At 41.6% G+C, this 18,860-nt stretch overlaps 1 protein-coding gene across 2 annotated transcripts in view; it reads left to right on the plus strand.

Annotated features, from left to right (window-relative positions):
- PRKG1 (protein kinase cGMP-dependent 1) overlaps positions 1 to 18,860 on the plus strand; it is a 1,242,412-nt gene that overhangs the window by 125,605 nt on the left and 1,097,947 nt on the right. The window lies entirely within an intron of this gene.

Here is an 18,860-nt window from a genome sequence, read left to right on the forward strand (position 1 = left end):
GGCTGTGGGTAGATCAGAGGTAGTGGAGAGGCACACTTGACAGGTTATTTCTGTTTTTAGTTTACCTGTTGGTGACCATTGGCGCTGCTCCCTATTATTCCAGAGCCACTCATGCAGAAGTAGTGTTTCTGCATTGCAGTGGACCAAGAAAAACTTCATGGAAACTTCCCAATTGGGTCTACCCTGTGTCCCGATTACAGACAGCCTGGACTATCGAACAGAGCATGTGGTCCTTAACATTGTGGTAGACAAGTCTTAGGTCTGGTAGTGCAATGGGTCCCATCATACCTCTGGGTCTTGGAATAGTGAAATTCTCCTTCTCCCCCAGAAGGTCTGTGTGGTGTTGCATTTTGGTCCTATGTCAGCATTGTTGACAGTTCCCATGCTCTTAATGTGGTAATACCCATCAAGCGATGTTTTCTGGCAGGCAGTAGTTGAGGTCTTGAATAATGAAACACATGCCTTAATGAGTAGCAGTCACATTCTTGTAATGTAGGCTTTGTGCTGGGCTTGTGACTAGCGACCGCATAGACTTTCTTTGCATCGTTGACCACCATTTGTCAAATGCTTACCATGTGTCTGGTACTGGGGGCTAAGGTCTTCACATGGACAATCTCATGTAATCCTCCCAACAGTCAGGAAACAGCTAGTGTTCTTCTTTGCACTGGGCAGGTGAAGAAGATAAAACAAGGCTCTAGCGGAGGTGTTGCTTTACTGAAGCTGGACAGATACTTGAGATCATTGTTAGAGTGCTATGCTCCCATCACAGACCTTATTGATTCCTTAAATGAAACATGTCATGGCTCTCTGTGGAGTCATTGTGAGATATGGAAGAGTTTCCAAGTTACTGGCTCAGACCTATTTTCAGTTCTATGTGGAAAAATGAGGCAGGGACACCTGTTTCTTTTTATGGAGGTATTTGGTGGTTTCTTAACAATGGCTCCAAGGTCTGTGGTAGTCCAAGCATCAGCAGCCTCTTGAAGTAGCGATGCCTTTATCACTGGAGACGTTTCACTAAAGCCCTATGACCGCTTAGTGTAGGTGGCTGTGACGTTGGACGACAGGAAGGGAAGTACTACCAAACGGCACTTGAGAGCTCTTCCGACCCTGAGATACTTTGAGATTTTAAGTTCCATTAAAACTATTTCGGGGGGCGCCTGGGTGGCTCAGTGGGTTAGGCCGCTGCCTTCGGCTCAGGTCATGATCTCAGGGTCCTGGGATCGAGTCCCACATCGGGCTCTCTGCTCGGCAGGGTGCCTGCTTCCTCCTCTCTCTCTGCCTGCCTCTCTGCCTACTTGTGATCTCTCTCTGTCAAATAAATAAAATATTAAAAACAAAACAAACAAACAAAAAAAACTATTTCGGGACACCGTTAAGAGTAGACCAGCAATTTTTAGGTCAGGTTTTTATAGCTTTTGGGCAAAGGCCATTCAAAGGTTAACAGGGCAGAGAGAGGTGGATATAATAGGACTTGGGGAAAAAAGCAGAACAGAGACAAAGTTGGAGTAACTTTTTGTTCAAAATAAATGAACTTTAAGGGTAAATTTCAGGAAATAAATCCTCAGGTCAGTATAGTACTATGCCGTGTTGACTTCAGAGTAGGGAAAAATTCAATCTCTGATTCTTTTTAAAAGGCTAGCAAAAAAAAAAAAAAAAGAAGAAGAAGAAGAAGAAGAAGAAGAAGAAGGCAGGTTCTACAAGTGATGTTTGTATTTGACGAGTTTCTATAGTAGCTTAACTTTCCAAGGAAACATTAGGAATGATAATAATAATTCTGTTTATTACCATCACAGAAACCTTTTATTGAGCACCTTTATCTGTACCAAATCCTTTACTTAATGTTTTACATGATTTTCTTTTCTCTATAATTTTTACCCGAACCCCATGAGATAAGTGTTATTATTAGCATCAGTTTTCAAAGGAGGATTTCAAGGCTCCAGGAAGGAAAGAAACTTGCCTAAAGGCAGCATCTTGATTAGAACACAGAGCCCACTCCTGTCTCTGCCCTCTGAAGCCTACTACTGTTCTCGTTGCCTCTGAAGAATATTCTATTTTATCTGTAGTAAATGAGTACATCTGCTGTGCTTATTTATGTGTTAGCTTGCCATGAAGTTAAAGCCTCCGTGCTTAGATAAGCTAGGTTAATTGAAGGCAGAAACAACAGCATATTGGTTCTGAATGTTAAGCTTCAAATTATTTTGGAACCTGGTCTCTTAGTAACTGAATGTGTGGCTGTTACATTTTAGATAAAATAAAAAGAAAATCATGTGAATTCTAAGCCATTTCTTGGAGTTGAATGTAGGTTACTTTGGTCAATGAACAGTTGCCCTTAGAAGAATTTTTCATTTCTTTCTCAGCTACGAATACACAAAGAGCCTGCCTCAGTAGTTTGAAAGTGTAGACTTTTTGATGCTCACTTGGAAAGTCCTTGTGATCTTTAACAGAGAGGTCCTGTATTCCCTGTTAATCAGATAGCTCGCTCGTACCAAGTTATGTCTCAGGTCAAGTAAAATTAAAATTTTTTTCATCAAGAGTTAGGAAAAGAAAGGAAGGCTCTAATCTTTAAGAGTTGTCTTGGTGGTTTTCATTCTTCTGTCCTTTTGCCTAAAAATATAAATGCATTTTATAAATCTTAATTCTCTCAGTATTTAAAGAAATCTTCCTGAGGATCTAAAATACCCAATTAAATCTTGAACAAAAATATGGAGTATTGAAAATACAAATTTTATTTTATTTAATTAAATATTTCTTTTATTTCTTTGACAGAGAGAGCGAGAGATCACAAGTAGGCAGAGAGGCAGGCAGAGAGGAGGAAGCAGGCTCTCTGTTGAGCAGAGAGCCTGATGCAGGGCTCGATCCCAACCTGAGATGAAGGCAGAGGCTTTAACCCACTGAGCCACCCAGGCATCCCGAAAATACAAATTTTAGACTGATATGTAGACATGTGTGCAGTTAAACATGCTTATTAAAGAAACTGCATCATGCCTTGTCTCGAAAAGCTCATATATCAAGGGAGAAATATGGGACAAAATAATATATAAAACCACTTTCTACTCTCATTTAATGACCCTATTAATTTCCTGTTTTGATTTTGGACATTTTTCCAAGATGATCTCTCTAGAGAGTGTTCAAATTCTTGGCCTAAAAATATCATGACCATTTTAACCTCACCACAAGGCAGATCTTTCTATTTTACAGTAAGTTCACATTGATGTACTATACAATTAAAGCAAAAGCACTTAGAATTAAGTTGAGAGGGTTTGAATTTTTAAATAAGATTTGGTTTTGGATTTATACTGACTGAATTGCATTTTTATCAATAATCTAGGAAAGTTATAATTTATGCCCCTTATTGGGGAAGTAGGTGTCTGTTTGTAGATGGGAAACTTCTCTCTCATTTCATGGAAAGAAACAGTCATCAGGAACTCGGGTATGGAAGTTTACAGAGAAGCTTGGGTCCCAAGTGTTGGGACAGTCTCACTAAAACAGGGTCAATAAGCCCTCACTTTAAAAATTGTCCCTTTTCATTTGTAAACTTGGGAAGATTTATGGAAGATTTATGGAAGAATTTCCCCCCCACCAATCTCTTAGACGAATTTTGGGAAACTTTTTTTTTTTTTTTTAATTTTTATGAAAGTTAGTTCTGGACAGAGTGTGAACTTGCCCCTTGGAATTGAGAACATTATTTATATCTCGGTATAAAAAAGTAGTGAGTGTACTCACTCCCCTAAAATTACTTCTATTTTAATAGAGAAAATTGCCTTAAGCTACACGATGAACTCTGTAAGTAACAGGAGGGGTGGGGCTGTTGAGGCCATGAGGATTCAAATTTTTCTGGTATTGCAAAAATCACAGCAAACTCTAAGGTCCACTATGAGATGAAGGCAGGGCACAAAGGATGTTGAGAAGTTCTGAAGTCAATCTTTACATACACGGCACTTTCTGTAGGAACCATGTACAATTTTTTCTCTCCACCCTCCTCTGGAATATTTCTTCACTGCGTTTTCTGGTCCCTGTTTGTTAGCAGCTTGCCAACTCTGCCAAATCCAAGGGTTTGCCCAAGCATGTAGAGAGGACTTTGTTTGCGATGGTTGACGGTGGCTACTCAGGTAGGCTGTTCTATGGTTTCTATTTCTGTGATGAACTTGGTACACTTGATGTAGGTATGTAATAGACCAGGCACAATCTTCGATAACCAGCTGTCAGTTGGTCCTATTAGCAAGTATGCTACACATGCACCAAATGTCCCTTAGTCATTTTGCAAAGATGATTTAATAAAGGTGAGAGGCATCATATCAGTTTCATATTGCTGCTATAATAAATTACAACCAACATAGTGGCTTAAAACAGGACAGAATTATCTTACTGTTCCGGGGAAGGCTGATGAGGGTCTCATTGGGCTAAAATGGAGTAGGCGGAGCTGGGTTCCTCCGTGGAAGCTCAGAGGAGACCCTGTTGCTGTTGCCTCATCTTTTCAGTGTCTAGAGACTGCCTGCACTGCCCAGCTCCTCCGTGGCTCATCCAGTCTTCTCTCACGTGCAGTCCCTGACTCTGGTTCTCCTGCCTCTCTGGCTTACAAGACCCCTTGTGATGCCGCTGGGTGCAGCTGGATAATTCCAAGTCATCTCTCCATTTCAAGGTCCCTACCTTTAATAATACCTGTCACTTCCTTTTACTGCAGGTGGAAATACATTTCCAGGTTCAGGGATTATAAAATAGACATCTTTGGGGGGAGCCATTATTCTGCTTTCCATGAGCATGGAGTTTTTTTTTTGTTTGTTTGTTTTTTAAGATTTTTTTATTTATTTGACAGAGAGAGATCACAAGCAGGCAGAGAGAGAGGAGGAAGCAGGCTCCCTGCTGAGCAGAGAGCCCGATGCGGGGCTCGATCCCAGGACCCTGGGATCATGACCCGAGCTGAAGGCAGCGGCTTAACCCACTGAGCCACCCAGGCGCCCCTCATGAGCATGGAGTTTTGTTTGATGGTTCAAAATGGCTTTTGATAGAGGACATGAGTGTCCACCATTTTTGTGGGTAGATGTAGCCATAACTCATTGTGATTTGCTCTCTCTCCACATCCTGTGTTGTTAAGGGCATCTTCTAACTGCCTCTAATTAATATCTATAGTAGTGAAGAAGTTCAGTACAAAAAGGAATAGATACTCTCATTGAGCTTAACACTAAAAGCGGCAAACTTCTTATTTCTTATCATCTTCACAACAAGCCTCTATGGAGGGCGTTAACTTTCTCCCATTTTATAAATGATAACATCGAGGATTTGACAATTTAAGTCATTTTCCCAAGGTGACCCAGCTTGTGGGTGACAAGTGAAATCAGAACACACGTAATGTGACCCCAGCACTGGCGCCTTGGTATACATCCAAAACTCTTTGAAGAGGCAGGTATTTATTTGCAAATTTCATTAGTCATTTACACACTGTCCATGATGGACACCCACTAGACGTACATTGGATTCCCGAATGGTCTTGCACAATAATCTCCAGTAAATTCTTGACTGGTGCATTTAATGGTGAGATAAATATGGACTTAATGGGACAGGATTAAGGAACCACTACACTTCCTGTACTTAATGTTGTCCATGGTGGTGATTATTGGCCCTAGCTTCAAGAGTAGGTCCTCTCTGCTGCCATCCCTCCAGCCATGGTGTTGTGGGTGCATCTGTCATATCTTCTGCTATACCTCTAGTGTATCTCCCGGATGAACATTTAGGCAGTAACTCTGGAATTATCTCTCCCTAGCCTAAGAACAAAGTCACTGTTCCCTATCAAGTGAGGAGGCCCTTGGCAGCTCATGCTTTAATCTTTAATCTTCTTCAGGAATCCCTTTGGGCTAAAGCCGTAGGACTAATTCCTTAGAGCTGGACCATTCCATATATGTAGCAAACAAAGGGAAAAACCCATGTGAAAAGCATATGATAGAACCAATATTGAAATTATGCAGCATGACCTTCTCCCAAATGCCAGTGAGGCATCCATCTTATTGGGATGCCACTTGCAGGCAATCCCAGCATAGCATCAGGCGGCTTTTGCTGAAACTCTGGCTGCCATCCCCCCTCTGCCAGATGACAGCTGGGTGATGCTAGGTGAGCTCCTTAACCTCTTTGGGGACAGTAAAGATCTTGATGTCGTAGAGTTGACTCTTAGGTATACACACAGGATTAAGATTGGATATCTGATGTCTGTGGAAACCATAATGTCTTGAAGGAAGACCCACACATAGTAACCTGATTGACACATATCAAAATGATAAGCCCTGGGTAATCATTACCAGTTGTATCCTTTTGGTTTTCTTGAAAGAAAGAACAAAGAAGAACAAAAAGAACAAAATCATCCAGGAACTGATCTGATGCTCAAGGCTCAATTTCAGAGTTCTTACAGACTGATCTGATGCTGTAGAACTGAGCCATATTGTTCTGCTGCTCGGCATAAGCCATCTCCAGACTGTCCATTGCAGACTGGGCCACCGTGTGAGCTGCAAAATACCAGACACCTCCGTCTCTCACTATGTGTGTGACTGCTGCTGCTTTACCAACTACAACTTTGGACTTGCTCCAGCTTATGGATGATATTAATTGACATACTTGAGCATAGACATGCCCCTGCTTTCTGACCACACCCAATCAAGCAGGAACCTCTACTTTCCTAGAATGTTCTCAAAATTATCCAACAAAAGCCCAATCCTATTTCCTTTTGACACTCACTTGCTAAAATGCCTCACACCTCCCTGGGTTGTGTGTTCTCCTTCCCTGTACTGACAAAGCCACCTTGTTCAATTACAGCTACTGATCTTGAACTCAAGGGCACGGACATTTCCAAAAATTAATCCAATCAATGATAAAGGCAGTTAGTCAGAAGTCGAATCACAAAATTCTGTAGCAGTCTTTAACTTTGTTCTTCAAAATGAAGTTTCATTATTTGCATTGATATATATGGTTTTAATGGTCAGAAAAGTAGAAGGGATTAAAATAGAAGAACAGTCTCACCTTCCATGCTCCTTTCTTTCCCAGTCCCAACAGGAAACATGACATGGGTGTTAGTGTGCTCCTTTAATCAGAATTTTGACTGCGCTATTTAATTTCCAAGAACTCTCATTCTTTGATTATCCTTTCTTTGTTGTATTCTCTTGGACTTTGTCAGTGCAATAGCCTCTTGACTTTCTCATCTGTGGACACAAATTCGATGTCATTATGATTCTTATTATTTTAATCATTTTCTTAGACCTGAAATGCTGTGTTTGTGTATGTGTGTGTGTCTATCTTTCACTTTTGTCTTCTAGAGGGGTTCTTTGGCTGCCTGTTCATACTGAGGATAGAATGAGGGTTTAGGACAGTTGACCCATGTCTGTCAGGATGGGCCTTGACAACATGGAGAGCCCTCACACTTTCGATTCCTAATGCCAGAATGTTAAAGATTCTCTTCTTATTTACCAACTCGTAATTCTGCCCTTGTTGCAAGGAGGCGTGTATGAAGACTTTACATATGAGAGCAGTTATCTATGAAGATTTTGTGCATGGAATTTGTTTTTAGATTAGTGACAGTGTAACTTCAACTAATAAGGACATATGGCTTCAACCCTGATTGTCCTATAATCCTTTTGTTTGTTTATAGAAAAAAATAGGGAAACTTCCAGAAGGCCCCATTAAAGATTTACAGTGCTGCTTAGTGACCAGTCTAGTTCGCATTTCGTTGCTCTTCTGACCTCTTGGGTGAAACTCCTCAAAGCATTCTACCACTGTGCTCATTTTAGTTCCACTACAAGGAAGCTCTCCATTGCGTTTATATCTGACCCCTTATATCCTAAGTACTTTATGCATTTTAATTCACTTAATTCTTACACCGACCCTATGAGTTAACCCACACAAATCATCCATATGGCTTTTAAAATATTAGCATTTAAAAAATTTCCTTTGCTTTTAAAAACAAAAACAATTTTTATGATCATTAAAAAGGCCTGATTAGAGTGATAAGTGTGGGGACCCATTCCCTGTCTAATTTAATTTTAGTGAAACCCAGATCAGTACATATACCCAACTGTTCTCACATATGAATTTGAACTCTGAGGTCACTCTGTTTGCATGAAAATCAAAAGCTATCCTAGTATTTTAAAAAAGAGCTTAGTTATTTTTATCAGCCTCCTTAAGTGGGACATTAAAATTATCTGAATTTCCATTTACTGCATGTTGTCCTATGATATTTTATCTACTTTATGTCTGTGGCTTTGCTTTGCTTTGGGAAACTAATGCTATTTAAACTTGAACTCCTAATTTTCAAAGTAAGGGAAAAAATAAACATGATGGAAAATTCATGGCAGCCAACATGACCCCCCTCCCCAGGCTGAATGGAGTTCAAGATGAAATGCGTAGCATCCTATATACTTACTGTGGGGGAACACAGAATTGCAAATTGAAGGCATCTAGTTTTCTAGAGTCTGATAAACAGCCTTTTGCAAAAATCTTACTTTTAATTGCTGTGGGAATATATTCTACATTTGCAGTAATTGAAATTAAATACTTGGTAATTAGAAGTTAGATTTTTATTGCTTATTTAGTAAGGAAGAATCAGATATAGTGTTTAAGAAAGAACAGTAAAATTCAATATTCATGTCCAAGTTTAGTGCTAATAGGCATTGATTTAGCAGCAAAGACTTTAATTTGATGAGAGCTTATGTCAATATCATGAAGGTAAATATATTTTAATGAGAGTCATTTTTAGTTACTGGTAATGATGGCCTGCGAGGAGACATCTTGACTTCCAAGTTTTCAGATGACTCTCACTGTGGCCTTTGGTCCGCATGCAGTAGCGTCCTGGTGAATTTTTCAGGTGATCTCATAGGGAGGATAAGATGATGGTAACATTGGCATTTCACATTTGCAAGCTCTCTGTTGCTTCTGACAGGCTCATAGGCATTGTCTCATTATTTTTACTATCACTTCCCAAGTTTTTCAGAGCAGAAGAACACAGTAGGAGAAAAAGAAAAAGAAAGAAGAAAGAAAGAAAGAAAGAAAGAAAGAAAGAAAGAAAGAAAGAAAGAAAGATGTATATGCACATATGTATATGTGTATGTGTATGTATATATGCAGGAATCTGCTTAGCCAGCTGCTGCAGAAGCTGGGAAGTCAAGTGGGTGACAGCTCTCCTTCACTTATGGTTGTACCCTACAGCTGTGGAAATCAGGCAGGCAGGTCTTCTGGGAGACAGTGTCATGAATCTGGACTTGCCAATGGCCCAAACTAGACATCGACAAGCCAGATTTGAACCGGACATGGATTTTATTTTGCCAGCATGGTGGTTTTGAAAGTTGAGGCTTTGAAACCCTTCGTTGAGGTGCCCAAATCCACCTGCCTACCCTGCCTCCGTTCTCGGTCACCTGGCTTGGGCACTCCCCTGCGTGAGGACTTCCGAGTTCTGACGGCAGATGCCTGTGCCCTGGGTGTGGAGAGCTGCGGTCACTTGAAGTTCTGTGTGAGTCAGGCTCCCAGGAGGAGGCAAGGGTTGGCCATGCTGAAGACCTGTGCATTTCCAACCGTGGATGTCAGAGTGGAGAGGCTCTTGGTGTTGGAGGCACATAGGGAGGACTTGGGGGAAGGCGGGACTTCTCAGATGGACCTTCAGGAGTGCTCTTCCTCCTCACGATTTTGTTCAAATGGTCTGACTCATAGGAAACAACCAGAAAATTGGGGACCTGGTTTTCTCAAAACTGGAGTAAATCACTGCTTGTATTTACACTCCTTAGTCACCAACACCAATTGTCCTGCACGGAAGCCCTTGAGTCATCTGAAACTCGTTTTCTCTTCCACCCCATTTGGCCGATAGAGATTTCTATGGCTTTTCTTTGTAAATATTTCTCCAGTATCCTCCCTACCATCCATTAGAGACTCAGTGTGGCCAAGGCCTTAATCATTTTATGACAAATTGTCTGTCTCACTGACCATGAGACTCTCTGCCTAAAAGCTTCCAGTCTCCCCCCATAGTCTTCATAATAGAGAGAAAGTTCTGGAGCATGGCCTATAAGGTCCAGTAGGGCTTAGGCCCTGCATCACTCTCTGCCATAATCTGTGGGTGTGCATTTTTCCTGTACAACTCTTATAGCTTCCTAAATACATCCTTTCATTCTGTATCCTATTCCTTTGGTGCTATTATGCCCTTTTGGCAAATACACTTGCCCCCACGAAGCTGGCAGGGTCTTAACTGCCTTTTGAGGCTTATTGTATCTAATATCACCTTTTCAGTGTGTTTTCTGGTTTCCCTCTGTTGGAGACAGTGAGGAATTCAATCTGGAGACAGAGAGGGAAACCCCAGGATTTTCCAAGAGAATATCAGACTCCTCTTGTGCCCAGCTTCCCATGGTCTCAGCCCCCCTTTTTAACCATCAGCCGTTGCAACAATGAAGTTTACCCTGCTGTCACCTTCTAGCTCCATGCTTCGGTTACATCCCTCTCTTTCTTGACCTCACCCCTCTTCTGAGCTCCCTTTACATGTGTGAACCTCAAAGAGAACGCGAGTTAGCCCCTTATGGGAACTCCAGGCCAACGGGAAATGGGCAGCAGGATCCAAACACCCTCCTCTTCTGTGTCCCCCACAGGAAGTTCTGAGGCACATCTCACTGGGGTCTGGGGAGGGTCCCCACTGTCAATGACAGTAGCCCAGCATGCTCACCGTACCCATGACTGTTGGAATTGGCTCTCCCTCCTTCCCTGCTGCTCTCGTCCACCTCCTGGAGATGGTCTTTGGCCGTTTTCCCCAAAGAAACTATCCACCCTCAACCTCTTGTCTCAGGCTGTTTTCTGGGAGATCCCAGGCTAAGAAGGGATACAAGAGCATAGATCTATGGAAAGAAATGAGATTCTCATCTCCATTATGTATTCGTTCCTAAAATTGACCTTTCTGAAAATGTATGTGAAGGTGTGATCAGTAAAAGACGTGAAGCATAAAAAATATTTTGCATTCATTGGGAGAGGTAGAATAGAAATAGATTTCCATTAAAAAGAAAAAGAATGAGGGCGGCTGGGTGGTCCAATGGGTTAAGTGTCTGAGTCTTGATTTCGGCTCAGCTCATGATCTCAGGGGAGTGAGATGGAACCCTGCACACTCAGCACAGGCATAAAAAGTCCCTGAAGATTCTTAAGATTCTTCAGGGCCTTGTGCCCCTCCCCACCTCAGGTGTGTGCCTGCTCGCTCGCTCTCTCTAAAAAAAAAGAAAGAAAGAAAAAGGACAAAGGAATCGCAGAGAATTTCTGAAGGTTGCGAATTTAGTTCTATATTTAAAAAACTGGGGGCACCTGGGTGGCTCAGTGGGTTAAGCCGCTGCCTTCGGCTCAGGTCATGATCTCAGGGTCCTGGGATCGAGTCCCGCATCGGACTCTCTGCTCAGCAGGGAGACTGCTTCCCTCTCTCTCTCTCTCTGCCTGCCTCTCTGCCTACTTGTGATCTATCTCTGTAAAATAAATAAATAAATAAATGAATAAATAAAAATTAAAAACTGGATGCTGTTGGACAACACGAGTGACACAGACATTGTATTTCGAAATACTGGTATTTCCCTTGCAACAAATGACATCCGTGGCAACTATTTAAACTTACGCTGAAAAATATCAGGTACCAATTAATAAATATGAAGGGAGGCACACGGTTTGAAATATTCTTTTAGGAGCAGTGTGAACCAGCATATGAAGACCCTTAGCCTCACCCAGGGGGGTTCTGCTGTGGGTCACCCTGCAATTCTCTAGGGAACTTTTAATGTCCTCATGCCTGTGTCCCGTCCCAGAGAGTCTGATTCATTTGGTCTGGGGTAGAGACTGGGTGCTCCCAAGAATTGCTAATTCTTTTTTTTTTTCCTTAAAGTGAATATAATGTTAGCCAGAGGTGAGCTCCATTGTCCTCGACTGCTTTGACCTCTTCACATCCCAGGCATAGCCCTTACCGCACCGTGCAGAAGTACAGTCAGTGTGTGTCCGTCCCAGGGTAAGGTAGGATCCACGGAGGGGTCAGATGGACCCAGTTGAGGGAACTAGAGTAAATTAGAGGACACACGCCCCCTCTATGGGAAGCAGCTCAGACTCCCTTTCAGCTGCCCCTTGACTTGCTGGAAAATGGGCCCAGTGATGGCAAACTTGCTCATTTTCCAAGAAAAGCAGGAAATCCGGTGTTTTATAGAAGTGTAAAGTAGATGATGTTAAAGCGTTGCCTAAAATATTCCTCACTCCTTCCTTTTTATTTCATTCCTTTCAATGCCACTGTGAGGCCAAATGTAACTGTGAGCAGGGGCAGCCAAGGACCCACCATGGGCAGCCACTGGAGACACTACATGAGGGCCTTCCCCACTGGCCTGGAGGGCCCCCAGTGCCGCAACAAGATGGCGCTACTCTTTCCTGTATGGACAGGTGGGACGTGAAGGGCCAGTGTGTACAGAACTTACAGAAATGACATTCTTTATGTTTCTGTACAGGGTTCTTGGAGAAAATTGAGGATGGTTGAGACAGTGCGCCATTTCCATTTACAGCTGGTTTACAGTTATTTTACTCCAACTACACAAATTCTCCTGCCTCTTTGTTCTTTCTGAAGAGAGAACATTGCTTTGCGTTATTCTAGGAAAGCTGAGAGACCAAATGTGTAATCGGGAAAACTCTGCATCTTTCTCAGAATGTTAAAGAAGAAGGAGTCCTACAAAAAGAAGTTTCCTTTATTTGTTAGAAAAGTGAATTCAGATATAAAATCATTCTGGATACTGCTAACTGTACTTAAAGACACCTTGATACTTGAATAGCAAGAAGCAGAAAGCAGGCTCACATTATGAAAGACAGAAATTGAACAAAAACATTCTCTGTGTTCAAAATCTACAAGAATGGGGTGCCTGGATGGCTCAGTGGGTTAAAACCTCTGCCTTCGGCTCCGGTCATGATCCCAGGGTCCTGGGATCAAGCCCCGCATCCGGCTCTCTACTCAGCAGAGAGCCTGCTTCCCCTTCTCTCTCTGCCTGTCTCTGTGCGTGCTTGTGATCTCTATCAAATAAATAAATTAAAAATCTTTAAAAATAATAAAAAGAAATCTACCAGAAAAATCTACCAGGAACACTGATTATCACCAGAAAGGAAGAAATACTTGGACTCTTCATTGGTCAAAATGGCACATGCTATTTAGCATTAATAAGACTTATTTGTATGGTCGCATTTCATTTTCTTCAGGAGAATGTAAGCATGTCCAGTCCATCATTATTTAGCTTTTCCCTATTTTAGGGTTTAGCCAGGAGACCAAGTAGGTGATATATGGGGGAAAAAAGGTGGTTAGTTGCATTTTTTATTTTGAGGTCGGTTTAAGAGCTCTTTACTGAGGTTTCGTTTCTTTCTTTTGTTTCTGTCAGAGGCCTAATTATCTCTCCGATGTACCGCTCTGTGTCACCAGACTCTCATGGAGAGTACCATAGACAACTTCACCATTTTCGGTAGAATTTAGTATAAGTCATGGCTTATGCAGCTCTTGTCTTGTTCAGCCCATGCAAGTGGAAGGGAAATGTGGAAGGAGGAGGTGCGGTTTATTTAATTGTTCTGGAAGGCACACGATGACATCAACGTGTCAGTTCCCAGTAGCTGCTCATAGGAGAAGAATCAGAACTTCTTTTTCATTCAGACAGCTTTGATGGAGCACCTGCCAGGTGTGGTTAAAAAAAAAAAAAAAAAAAGGCTTGGCTGAGTATTTAGAAATACTCCCACTCTTTGCAGACTTCCTAAAAAGACTGAAATTTTTTGGTGTTGCTTTGGGGATGAGAGATTGATAGACCTGGCAAAATTTTTATGTCAAAAGAATGACTTACATGAATATCATCTATGATAAGTTTTCGTAAAGATTATTGCATAACCAAATAGGCAATAAATGACTATTTTATTTCGTTTAAAAGGACCCAGTTTATGCTTCTACACACACACACACATTTACACTTTAGTCCAAGAAATAAACTAAAATCAAAATGCTCTGTAAACTTCATGTGAGGGTTTGAAGTTAAAAAAAATTGAGCTGTAGCTCTCTTGCCTAGAGGGATATTCGAAATAGATCCTTCTAAAATCAAAGGGAGAAACTCCATCATTTCTCTCTATTTCCACTTTGGTTCACCAGTGTTTGGTTCTGAGAGGGCCAGATAACTAGTTGGCTGCTGTCTGCCTGGGACTACTTGCCCTAAGGGGGAGAGATTCCTGGTTTTTAAATTCAGCTTGCAGAATCACACACACACAGTAGATATATGGATATGTAGATATACGGATATATGGATACACACATATGTACATATATCCGTATATCTACACATATATTTGTTATATTCCATTTACTTTTAAATAAAAATGTTAAGCCGATTATTGGTAAAAGATTGATTAGATTAGTAAGAGACATTGAAGGATGTAACAGTCTACATCTTACATGTCACAAATGTCATTGTAAAGTTGTTTCTTGTGTCAGCCCTTCATAAAAAGCTCAAGGTTTAGTATCAACATGAACTTTCTGGAAGACCTTTCTTTTGGGGAAGCTCGGATCATTCTGCAAAAGACAGAACTCGGCTGGTCTAATTTGACACAGAGACAGAACTTAGACCATCTAGAGGGAAGTTTCAGCAGGGTTCTCTGTGGACTTCCGCATGCACATTATTGAAGGCACTTGTTAAAAAAGCAAATGACTATGGCCTCACCCAGATCTGCTGACTCCTGCTCCTTGGGCTGGGACATCAGTGTGTGCATTTGCAGCTGTCCAGAAGAGTAGATGTTTAGAGAGATGCACCCTCAGTATCTCTCCTTCATATGGGTAAACTTTCCCCAAGAGAAGCCCACATGTTTTTAGTTGTCTGGAGGCATGTGTGTGTAGGTGGGGAAAAGCCACCTTCTGCCAGGGGAAATCTTAGTCCTGTTTGCGTCATCACTCCCAGCCCCCACATACCCCAACAGCAGCTGGGCACGCCTGGGACTTGGGAGACACTGGGACTGCTTTACCCTCGCAAAGTCAGGCACCCTTCTTCTCCCTGCCCTTGGTCCACTGCCCCTGCCTTTGCCTGACAAGTGCCTTGGATTCTGCACTTACCTATTCTGAGTACCTGCTCGTCATGCATTTTCACACAATCCTAGACATGGGTTTGGACATCTAATACTCAGGTATTAGAACACAGCTACTGTGAAAAAGAGATGGCCTCATGCTTTATTTACTTACCCCTACATGTTTTACATATGGTTTTAATGTCAAAGGAGGATATTAAATCACACTCATTTGAATTATGACCAAGAACAGATCTCAGACTAAAGAAAATCTGCTCCATTGGGGCACCTGGGTGGCACAGTGGGTTAAAGCCTCTGCCTTTGGCTCAGGTCTTGATCCCAGGGTCCTGGGATCAAGCCCCGAACTTAGCCTTCTGCTCAGCAAAGAGCCTGCTTCCTCCTCTCTCTCTGCGTGCCTCTTCGCCTACGCCTACTTGTGATCTCTCTCTGTCAAATGAATAAATAAAATCTTAAAAAAAAAAAAAAAGAAAATCTGCTGCATAAATTGATAGATAAGATAGGGATTTTATACCTTTTGTGGAAAAAATACAGTTAAAAAGATAACTAAGACATGTGTCCATGAGAGAGACAGCACAGTGCTGGAGCATGAACTTGAACCCAACACCACTGACCGTGTCCTCGCTCTTCACTTCCTCATATGTTCATTCCTGGGTCTTGACATAAAGCATTTTCTGACTTTTATCTCCCCACTCCCTCATTTAGAATCCAGTTTAAAGTAAGCACATCAGAAGACAAAACTTAAGAACTCAAAGTCTTAAGTCAGATCTCAGAACTGAATTCAGAAGTTTAATGTTCCTCAGTTGGTTCTTATGTCTGCCCTTATCAGAAATCTGAATGACATTCTCATTGCTTCTTGGCTTAATAATTATTTGTGCTTTGAAAAACTTCAGTATGAAGGAGCCAAGGGTTAAATAGGGTGGATGGAAATATTTGCAAATGGATGCACTTCTTGAAAACTCTATAGTCTGCATGCAAGCAAGGTTGAGTTTTATCACCGGGATTCCAGATTACTTCTGTTCTGATCCTGTTTGCAGCTGCCATTAACTCTGATCTTACATCAGGTTCCTCATTTTTAAAACCAGGGGTTGAATCTCTGAGTGATGATTTCTTGTTCTTGGAAATCCTTGGGTTCTTGGAATTATGTAATAGTCATTGTACATTCGTTCGTACAGCCGCCTTGTGGATGGTTTACCAAGGAAGCGAGCATTCGGTGTCTAAGCTGCCGGGGGGTGTGGCTAGGTGAGCGCATGGACAGGTACTAGTGCAGAAAATAATGGTCCGTGTCAGCCTTTTGTGGGTCCTCCTTGGTCGTATACTTAAGTGAATGTGAATCCGTAGACTTCCTCTAGCACTATTTCTAGAACAAAAATATATATTTAAATTCCTTTTCTTTATTAGAGTTACATCATAGTTATGTCTCTGAACTCCTCTCTGATGTTATTGGACACTTGGAATGACATACCACTTTCCCCGCTTTGAGTCTAATATTTGGTCTACTAGTGCCCCCAAATCTTGGTTCATAAGATGTTTCATAAAAGTATTGCTAATTACAGAAAAGTAAACTATCACTCAATATACCAATGTATTTACAATCCAGAGACTCCTTTGAGGAATGATAAAGTTGATGAAGAATTTGGATTTTTAGCAGCAATTTTAAAAATTCATTAATTCATTTTCTTATGAAATATTTTCTCATCATAATCCTTAATTCTTTGATCATGTTGCTTTTATGGACCACTGGAGTGAGGGGAGATATTTAGGCATGATGCATTTTATCAAAGGAGGAGTAAAGGATGCTGCCAGGTCCTGAAAGAGACTGGATTCACCTAGTTTGGTGGGCTAGATCAGTAGAGAATGCCCCGGGGAACTTTCTGGATGACGGGACAGTTAGCAGAAATCTGAACAAGAAGGCAGATAATAAACCCAATAAGGATTTAGGGAATCTGTTCTAAGCAGAGGGAATGGCTTATGTGTAGTTCTTAAGGCAAGAGAGAGTGTCCTTTGTGAGTAGTTAAAAGAAGACTAGTATGGTTGTAGTAGGAGTCCAAAAAGGAAAATGGAGCATGAGGTAGACCAGAATTTGAGTGGGTTTGAAAGTCAATGTAAGGATGTCGGTCTTGCTTAAGGGAAGCTTTCTAAGGGCTTTCAGAAGGGATGGGGCAAAAAGCAGAGAATATAGTCAGAGCTGGGTTTGTTTTATTTATTTATTTTTTTGCCTGTAACTTTTTATTTTGAAATAATTTAAGACCCACAAGAATTTGCAAGAGAAGCATAGAGGATGATCGCGTACTGTTCACTATTTCCCCAATGATCATAGTATATTATATAACCATAGTGTGGTGTGAAAACCAGGGCACTCACAGCGGTCCAATGTTATTAACTCTGGTACAAACTGGATTTGGATTTTGCACCTTTCGCATGCAGATGTGTGTTTTATTTTGTTTTGTTTTTAAGAGATCACTGCAATGAGTCAGACAGATTGAAGTATGGATGCAGGGAGCGATTTAGAGATTAAGAAGTCTCCAAATCAATGCCAAGGTCGAATGGAGAGATGAAGGCACCTTAAACTTGTAGTGGCATGGAGATGCCTAGAAGCAAAGAGATTGTAGGAAGGTAGGAGCGGTGGCACACAGGGGGTGTGAGGGAGGGGAGAAGGTCCATGACTTCCAGAGTCCTGTTTTGAGCACCCGGGGGTGGGGAGGGGGGCGATGCTGGTAGTCAAGGCTGGCAGTTCTAGAGGAGAAGCAGATTTTTTGGAAAGGAAGATATATTCAGTTGTGACTGTACCTGTGTGGGCAAGAAGCTTTCCAGCTGGCGCTCTAGAAAGAAGTCTAGTGGGAGATGTACATTTAGGTATCATCCTCATAGAGGTAGTAATTTCAGCAAGATTATCCAAGAAGTGTATGGTACGTTAAAAGCATGGAGCCCTGGGAGCTATAAATGTTAAGGAGGTTGACAAGAAGGGGGAGCTACAGGGAGGCTGAGAGGGAAGAGCCGAGAAAGTGTCCAAGGTGGGGGAAGGGAGATAGAGGGAGAGAGAAAGATGGGTGGGAGAGCAAAAAATACTAGGTTGATCTCATATAGGCAGAGGAAAGAGTATTACAGAGAATAAATATTCTGGTGACTTCTGTCTTGGCTCTGCCTTCATGCAAAGACATAACTGAGAATGTTCTTGTGGCTCTCAGTGTGTGCCGTTCTTTTATTTTTAGGGCTTGGTGTTTACAGATTTTCAGACTCCACTTCAAGAGAAAGCATTTTGTTCTGTGCCACATTGTTTATGTCTTCCAGGATGTGATCTTGGACAGACGATTCTTGAATCCTGCCATATTTTATTGATTACTTTAAAGCGAACAGGAACTTTAAAAACTGGGGAGAAAAACCAGTAAATTCTGCATAAAAGTTGATGCTTGATAAAACCCAAACGACTTTGACATGTGACCCTGTGATGAAAACCTATTTCCCATGCTATGACCTGTCTATGACAGTACACACACCAACACGCAGATGACTGAAATCAGATTTTGGAGGTGGGTCCTGGGTATCTAAAAGCATTTCCTCAACTGACTGTACCCCTCTCAGCTCCCAGGTGGGTAGAGAAGAAATGGAGCATGGAAACATTTGGAAAGTCTTAGATGAGAGTGTTCTATATAGTGACTTAGAGAAAGGTAGAACCTAATAGAAACCTTATTGATATTGCTCTAAGGTAGGACATGCCAAATAATTTGTTTTTTCGGATGAAAAAGAGAGGGTTAACAAGTAAAGAAATAGAATACAACAAATATGGGGTGAAACCAGTGGATTGGGAAGCAATC

This window comes from Mustela nivalis, assembly GCF_964662115.1.
Source record: "Mustela nivalis genome assembly, chromosome: 2".
NCBI lineage: Eukaryota > Metazoa > Chordata > Mammalia > Carnivora > Mustelidae > Mustela > Mustela nivalis.